Source organism: Carassius gibelio, chromosome B9 (genome assembly GCF_023724105.1).
Source record: "Carassius gibelio isolate Cgi1373 ecotype wild population from Czech Republic chromosome B9, carGib1.2-hapl.c, whole genome shotgun sequence".
Taxonomy (NCBI): domain Eukaryota; kingdom Metazoa; phylum Chordata; class Actinopteri; order Cypriniformes; family Cyprinidae; genus Carassius; species Carassius gibelio.
This window is the reverse complement of record NC_068404.1, coordinates 14,050,243-14,058,497: the sequence shown is the minus strand read 5'-3', so window position 1 is coordinate 14,058,497 and position 8,255 is coordinate 14,050,243.

Genomic DNA, 8,255 nt, shown 5'->3' with positions numbered 1-8,255 from the left:
AGGTTACACTGACTACCAGTAGCCGCTCCCATCAAATTCAAGGTACTGATGCTTACCTACAAGACGACCACTGGCATGGCGCCAAAATACCAAAACTCACTGGTTAAATCTTATGTGCCTTTCCAGAAGTTTGCGCTCTGCAAGTGAACGGCGCCTTGTGGTGCCGTCCCAAAGAAATTCAAAATCACTCTTACGGACCTTTTCCTTGGCTGTGCCCAGCTGGTGGAATGACCTCCCAATCTCAATTCGTACAGTCTTTACTCATTTTCAAGAAACATCTAATGACTCATATTTTTTTGCCTGCACTTAACCAACTAATACTAGCACTTTTCCTTTTCTTGTCTTTTCATTTATAAAAAAAAAAAAAAAAAAAAAAAAACACCTGGCTATGCGTTCTATACTAGACTAACTGAAACTTGTCATGGCACTTGTATACTGTTGTTGTTCTTTTGTTGACCTGACTGTTTCTATTGTTCTCATTTGTAAGTCGCTTTGGATAAAAGCTTCTGCTAAATGATTAAATGTTAAATGTATTACCTCGAGGAACCAGGTTTACATACATAACCTTAGACGTTTTCTAAAAAAAAAAAAAAAAAACCTCAAGAACACTTGCTTCTCCAATCTTTTGTATTCTATCTATTTGTTATCTTTTTATTTATTATAAAATTAGCAAAAGCAAAAAGGTCTCTAACAGTAGCTTGCTCTATTTTTTCTCTATTCAGTTTTCTTTTTATTTATTATAATAAAAAAAATTGCTACTTTTACTGCATTAAGCTGACTTAGACTTGATATCGCAATTGCATATCATTGCTCTTTTGTTGATTTGTTTAAGAGTCCTAAGACCGCACACTCACTTGCAGGTGATCCTTTATTTACCTATGTATGCCTCTTTATGCAACAAACCATAAACTATAACTTTTGCCTAAATAACTCCTAATTTGCTGCTTTCCAATAGTACGTAGTTGTTAAATTTAGGTTTTGGTTAGGTTTAGGGATGTAGCATGTGGTCATACAGAATATATGAAGTACTAATAAACCACCAATATATGAATAATATGCATGCTAATAAGCAACTAGTTAATAGTCAGAATTGGTCCCTCTACTAAAGTGTTAACATACACACACACACACACACACACACACACACAAAGGTTAGGACTCTCATCTAGCAAGTATATGTGGGACAGTCTTAGTGTTCCTGGGTGGCACAAAATTAGTTTTCTCAAGCATTTCCTTCCTGTAATTTATTTATCCAGTCAACCCTCCTGCTTCAAGGTCATTCTTTCTCTCTTTCTCCTCTTCCCTTTCTCTCTGCAGATCCTGGCACACAGTCCCTGATCAATATCCCAAACACTGAGCTTTAATACCCTCTAAACACCACCTGCCAAAATATTTATGCTACCATGTCTCAAAAACACTGAGGGAGACAGTGAGACGATAAACCTTAATCTGATTTTGCTGATGTTCCAAATAGTTATTTCTGCCCCTTTTCCATCCTTTGTTTCTGTCTTTTCATGTAGATACATCACCCAGAGAATATGTTCTTCTTTTTACATTGTTGTTATTATTAACTATAACTAAAAAAAAAAAAAAAAAAAAAAAAAAAAAAAGTACATTAGATGAAAATTAATCTAAAAGTAAATGTTGAAATGTTGCCATGCCTACTGAATAAAGATTAAGTTGAAACTGAAATAAAATTATTTAGAAGTATTCAAATTCAAGTATTTAACTATAAGACTAAATATTAAAGTAACACTGTTCATTTCTCATTTCTGCATACTGAAAAGAAGGTAATGACTGCTGGAAAATTATTGTTGTTGTTAGTAGTAGTAGTAGTGTATTAGTAGTAGTATTGGAAGACTATATCATATCACATTAGGAGGCTTTTTAGCCAAAATATGCAACATATCCTTCTCAACTGTAATTAATCAGTAACTGAATTTAAGATACTATATTTATGGTATCCAGGATGATGCATAGACAATACTCAATGAGGTCATGTATCTACAATTTACTGCAGTGTAAAATATTTATAAAGGCATATTCATGTGTTGTGTTTCACATACTATTACAAAAAGAGCAGGCAGACAGTCTGGCTATGTTCAGAATGGAATAATGGTAAAAAGTGTTGCACAGTTTTTACCATTATTCCATTCTGAACATAGCCAGACTGTGGTCAACTTTTGAACACCTTGTAGTTATAGGGATAAGATGCTTCCCCCAATATCTTCCTCAATGTTCCCTCTCCTCTTATAAAACACACCATGAGGACATGGCTGGAGCAGAAGCTCCTTTTTAAGTTGTGTTATAGGTGTTCATTGCATTGACCGAGTCTTTGTCTTGTGTGTCACTATTTCATTTTTATTGTCAGCAGGGTGTCATTAAAGCCTGTATGTCAGATATAAGTTACATTCTATCAGTCTATTAAGCTGTTTGAACGACTGACCCTTCTGATTTGTGTGAAGTCATCTGAAATTAACTGCACATGGCTTCATTATTCGGAGACGGAGCAGAACAGGGGTGAAGCAGAGGCATTAAGGGTGGCAGACGTCCCTTTGTGTGTCCTTTTGTGCGTAACATGCAAATGAGGCGAGAGAGAAGGAGAGGTCAGGGTGGACATCACTCATTGTCATATAACAAGTGCTTGTTCCGTGATGGGGTATTAAATGCTGCATCTCTTTAGCGCTTTTCTGTAGCAGTTACACACACAAAAAATCTCTGTCACTCTGGAAGGATCGCAAAGAGGTCAGTTCAGACAATAAAAAAAGCTTAATCTAATGTGTGTATCACTTATTAATCATTTTTGTAAGAAAGCTATAAATGCTTCTAAGGTTATGCAGCTCACACCGGCTGATCTCATGTCAGTATGCTTGTTTATCCAGAAATGGCTGATGGTTGAATTATGATATGGAAGGGTGTTCCAGGATCGGCTTTATTGTTGTCTTCCTACAGCTCTATAAATATTTTAGATTGTGGGCAATAACCGTCCCCATAAATGCTCCCTTCAACTGTCTGTGGTATGTTCACCGGCCCTATACTGATTTAAAGGCCATTACAGCTCACATTCTTACCAGGGATAAATTCACAACTATACCCATTCATTTTCTGGCAGTGAAAGGTCGGGCAGGGTGACGTCAGGGTGACTGTCAGATTGACACCTTGCTGAACTCAGTCCAGCAATAAACCTAGCTGAGTTCCAGAGATTTAGCATAAAGAAATTAGTTTGTGATATATATCTATTAATATAATCATGCACTGTAAAGATATGCACAAACAATTGAATTCTACAAAATACGTAATTTACAAGAGCCAGTATGAATGTTAATATGAAATATTTGTTTTAGGTGTGCTGTAGAATGCAACAAGACGTGGGCTTCAGAAATTGTATAAAGTGCTGAGAAGAGAAACTCGTTTTATATACATTGCTGCCCCCTAGTGGTCAGATTTATGTCAGTACAAACAGCACAACTATAAGTAGCTTTTAGGCTATTTCTATTTTTATTTTATTATTTCACTTTATTTAACTTTACACATTTTTTTTCCATTGCTGAATAAAAAAAACCCCACAAGAGTCAGTTTTTTTTTTTTTCAGTAGAGGTTTCGTAACTTAGACTGTAGCCTTCAAATAAATCAGTTGTTCAACATTTAACATTTTAATGACTCTTGATACAAAGGAAGAATTGTAATACTCTCTAGACGAAGCTATTCAATACAAAATATGCAAAAAAAAAAAAAATATATATATATATATATATATATATATATATATATATATATATATATATATATATATATATATATATATATATATATATATATATAATAAAATAACACCTGTATTTACATGATCATTGAGTATACAAGTTAGCCTAGCACAGTACACATACCAGTCAACCACCCCCCCCCCCCCCCCATGCATGTTTGCCCTGAGTTTTTGTTGAATAGCGCTTGACGGATGCGTTTGACCACTTTAAGTTCATCACGCAATGTTAAATATGAAAGGATCCACTATAAACAGTCACACAATACTGTCTTGAATAGAATATTTACCAAAGATCACTTAAAAAATGAAAATAGCCTACTGTGTGTGTGTGTGTGTGTGTGTGTGTGTGTGAGAGAGAGAGAGAGAGAGAGAGAGAGATGAAGAGAGAGAGAGAGAGAGAGAGTGCACACACTAATGCGTTCAAGATGGGAATGACCCTTCATTATGCATTTATGTTTATTTATTTATTATATATATCACTGTTTCATGATGTCACAGACCCAGTCTGTATAAAAGGTCTCACCCTGGCAGAATCAATCTCTGTATTTGAGTGATGTTCACAACTGAGACGTGAGACAGAGTGAATTCTGCGAATACAAACTTAGCAACACTTGTACAAACGCCAGTCCGTATAGATCAAGATATATTAAATCTGTACAGACAGTGTGTATCAGATAACATTACAGTTTAATCTGACATTACCAGATACGTATTGCTTATCTGTCATTATGAGAACCACAGACACAATGTCCACAGACGTGAGAGAGGTCCTTCTGGGGGGTTTACGTCAACGACACCTTCTACTTCGGTGACAGCTACTGGGCATCACCAGATGATAAAGATGTGCAGCTGGAGTTTGAGATCACCGGTGACATCTACGACCTTATCAGCGGCAGAGCATCTCGAGAGTTAGATGTGCAGCTGGAGGTTGTAACAGTGGATCATGTCTCAGGCAGAAACTACAGTCCAGGAGAGATGTGTGTGCAGCTGGAGGTTAATGCTAGTGACAACATCTCAGTCTGTAAAGTGAATGATTTGCAGCTAGAGATGAACAGGAACGACAGCATCTCAGAGTTGAAGAGCCCTACGTTGGTGTCTGAAGATCTGAGCGACCCAGCAGGAACATCAGTGGAAGAGGCCAATGAAAAGGGTGGCCTGGATGCTGAGAACAGTCCAATAGGTAAAGACATGCATATGTCTTATTCATATTTGTTTGTGTTGTTAGATATGTTTCTAATAGTGAATTATTATATGTTGGCTGTGACTAGTGCTGTCACGGTACCAAAATTTAAGATCGGTTCTCAGTACAAATTGCGGTATCGAAGATAAACACAAAAATATGCTAATTAAAAAAAAGACACACACTTTTTATAACAAAAAATAAAACCAATGCCATTCTTTATACTTATATACAATTGTGTTTAAAGTTTTTCTACAAGTAATATAATTATGAAAAACGTCCCTATGTTACAAATGTAACCCTAGTTCCTTGAAGGAATGAGACATTGCGTCGATCGCTTTTGGGGAATGCCTTTGGCAAGAGCAACTCTGAATATCGTGTGCAGTCAGTCCAATGGAAGAGTGTGACATCACAGCCGGGGTGAAGTAGCGACCAGGAAGGACGTTCCTCTTCAGGAACTCGAGCCACGTCGAGCACTTTTGGGGAACGATGTGCCAACGCTGCCAGACTACCAAACCCCTGCCTAGTGTGTATCCGAAGAGCACAGCTGAGGCAAGAGGACAGAAGAGCCAGGAGCGGCTCGCATATCAAGATTGTAAAATCTGGCAAATGTAGAGGCGTGGACCATCCCACAGCGTTGCAGATGTCCAAGATGGACACGCCTGCTAGAAAGGCCTTAGAGGCGGCCATACTCCGAGTAGAGTGAGCCTTGGCTCCCAAAGGAAGGGGAAGACCAGAGGACTCATAGGAGACGTTGATAGCCTCGACTATCCAACGACTAAGGGTCTGCTTAGAGGCATAGGAACCCTTTTTAGGAGGACCGTAGCGAACAAACAATTGCTCGCACTGGACACATACAGTTTAGCTTCTGCTAGTCTCGCTCCCGAAAGGAAGGAGGACAGAAGGCCTGCAGTACGATTGTGGCTGTGGTGTAACAGAGGGAACTTTAGGAACATAACCCGCTTGAGGATATAAGAATGCTTTGGCCATACCAGGGGCAAAGTCTAGGCAGTTAGGGGTCACCGAGGGGGCCTGAAGGTCTCCAACTCTCTTTAGAGACATAATCGCCAGTAACAGGGCAGTCTTAAGGGTCAGATGTCTATCTGAAATATCTTGAATTGGCTCGAATGGAGTTTTGCAGAGAGCCTCTGATACCACAACCAAGTCCCACGGGGGAATACGGGACCGTACTGGAGGTCTCAGAGGAAACGTGTAATTACATTTATAATATTTATTTTAAATAATTCGAGAGATCCTCCGTTGGACCTCTGGTTGAGAACCACTGCACTAGACATTTTAAAGTGTGTCTCAAGTTTGCGTTGAGTGCTTTTTTGTATTGCAGGTGTGTTTTATGGGCAGAAGTCTTGTGGGGAAATCTCTCATCCATGCCTTGTTCTCTCTTGCACCAGAGGTAGATGTGCGGGGCTCTAAAACTCCGGTGAGTCCAGGCACGTGCACACATAGACATCAAAGGGGGCTTGAGCACCTGCCCTTTTTATTCCTGGAGAGAAAGTGCCCTTTTTTCTGGGGTGTTTTTTTATTTTATTTTTTAAATAATATATATTCCTGTTTGCGCACAGCTTCCCTGTCAAACAAATATATTTATTGAAGAATAGTATATCTAAATATCAGGTCAGGAGTTCTCAAGCGCTCATTGAGAACCGTTTCTGTCAGACGCGTCTGATTCGTCGAGAACCGAGGAGCTGATGATAATGCGCATGTGTGATTCAGTGTGAAGCAGACTGACTCACAGCTCGTCTGAACCGAACTGATTCTTTTGGTGATTGATTCTGAACTGATTCTGTGCTTATGTTATAAGCGCGTGTAAACTGAAGGCTTGAATTAAGGGCAGTCATCGCTAATGACATTACATCGAGCGCAAAAGAACCGGTGAACCGTTTTTTTTTTTTTTTTCAAATGGTTTATTTGATCGAATTGTCCGAAAGAACCGGTTCACTTGAGCACCTGCTCCTTTGCCCCAAAAGTGCCCTTTTGTCAAAGCAAAATTTCCTCGAATTTTTTTTTGTAATAACATACCCTTTTGTGAATGCCTGCCAGCGCCCAATCATAATATTATTACAATTTATTAATAATAATTTAGTCGTAAATAAATGACCAATATGATGACCTTTCACCTGACCGGGAAAATTCTTCAGGCCGCACGCGCATTTTTAATTGTATTTTCAGAACCGTGGCAGCTGGTAAGTGGTGTTTCATTCTCAGCTAAGTGAATTTGATGTTTATTTACTTATTATTATTTTACAAGAACGATATGATGTGAGAACATGCAGATAAGTTGCTGTGTGTAGCCTGTAGTAGTAACACTAGCGTGCTGTTTGAGGGAGAAAGGTTTCACAGGCATCGAGGGGTCTGGTCTTTTTTATGTTATTTGACTAAACTTTTATTATATTACAGTACTTATTTATTTTTTTAACACGTTGAGTGCCTTAAAAATAATTATCAAAACACTGGTAAGGATTATTAAGATTTTCTCATTCTCTGAATTATCATTATAAAAATTCAGGAATTAATTATATAATTATATTTTAAATGTGACGCAAATATATATATATATTTTTTTCTACAATAGCAACAGTGTTTACAACAGCAAGACCACTTTAGCCTTTAAACTCAATAATATATCTCTAGAAATAAATGTAAAAATATCAATGTCAATAAAAAAATGCATGATATACCTGACATCAAAGTGCAGTGTGAAGGATATGAATAACAAATGTAGCCTGTCATTTGTTTACGTTGCAAAGGTGTTCAATTGTAGACAATAACAACTACAACAGTAATAATAATATTAATCACTATATTCCAGTGGATCAGTTTTTTATGTTTAGTATCAATATTTAAGGTGGACTTATTGATTAGGTGCAAGAGTAGTAGTGATGGTTAAAATAATAGATTCATGCTGAAACAGAGAAGAAAAAGCCATCAGGTTGGGACAATTTAAGACATTTCAGTTTCTAATCCCAGAGCTGTTATTATTTTAAACTTAAAATTGTCTTCTCTATTGTTTCTTTGCTTCAAAGCATTTGCTGCTGTATCAATACATAACCATCCATATCAATACGTGAATCCGCAAGGAATGCATCACAATATATAGCTGTATTGATATTTTGAACAGCGCCATTTAAAACCTTGTTCCATGTGCCCCGTTTATACTTTGAGCACCTGCCCCTCCAAAGGTCTGTGCACGGCCCTGGGTGAGTCTGTATGTCATGGATGTTCTCTGCCGTTCAGTCCTCCATGCTCAGAAATGACTTACTCCCTTACAAAAGGAAAATATATTTACCAATATAT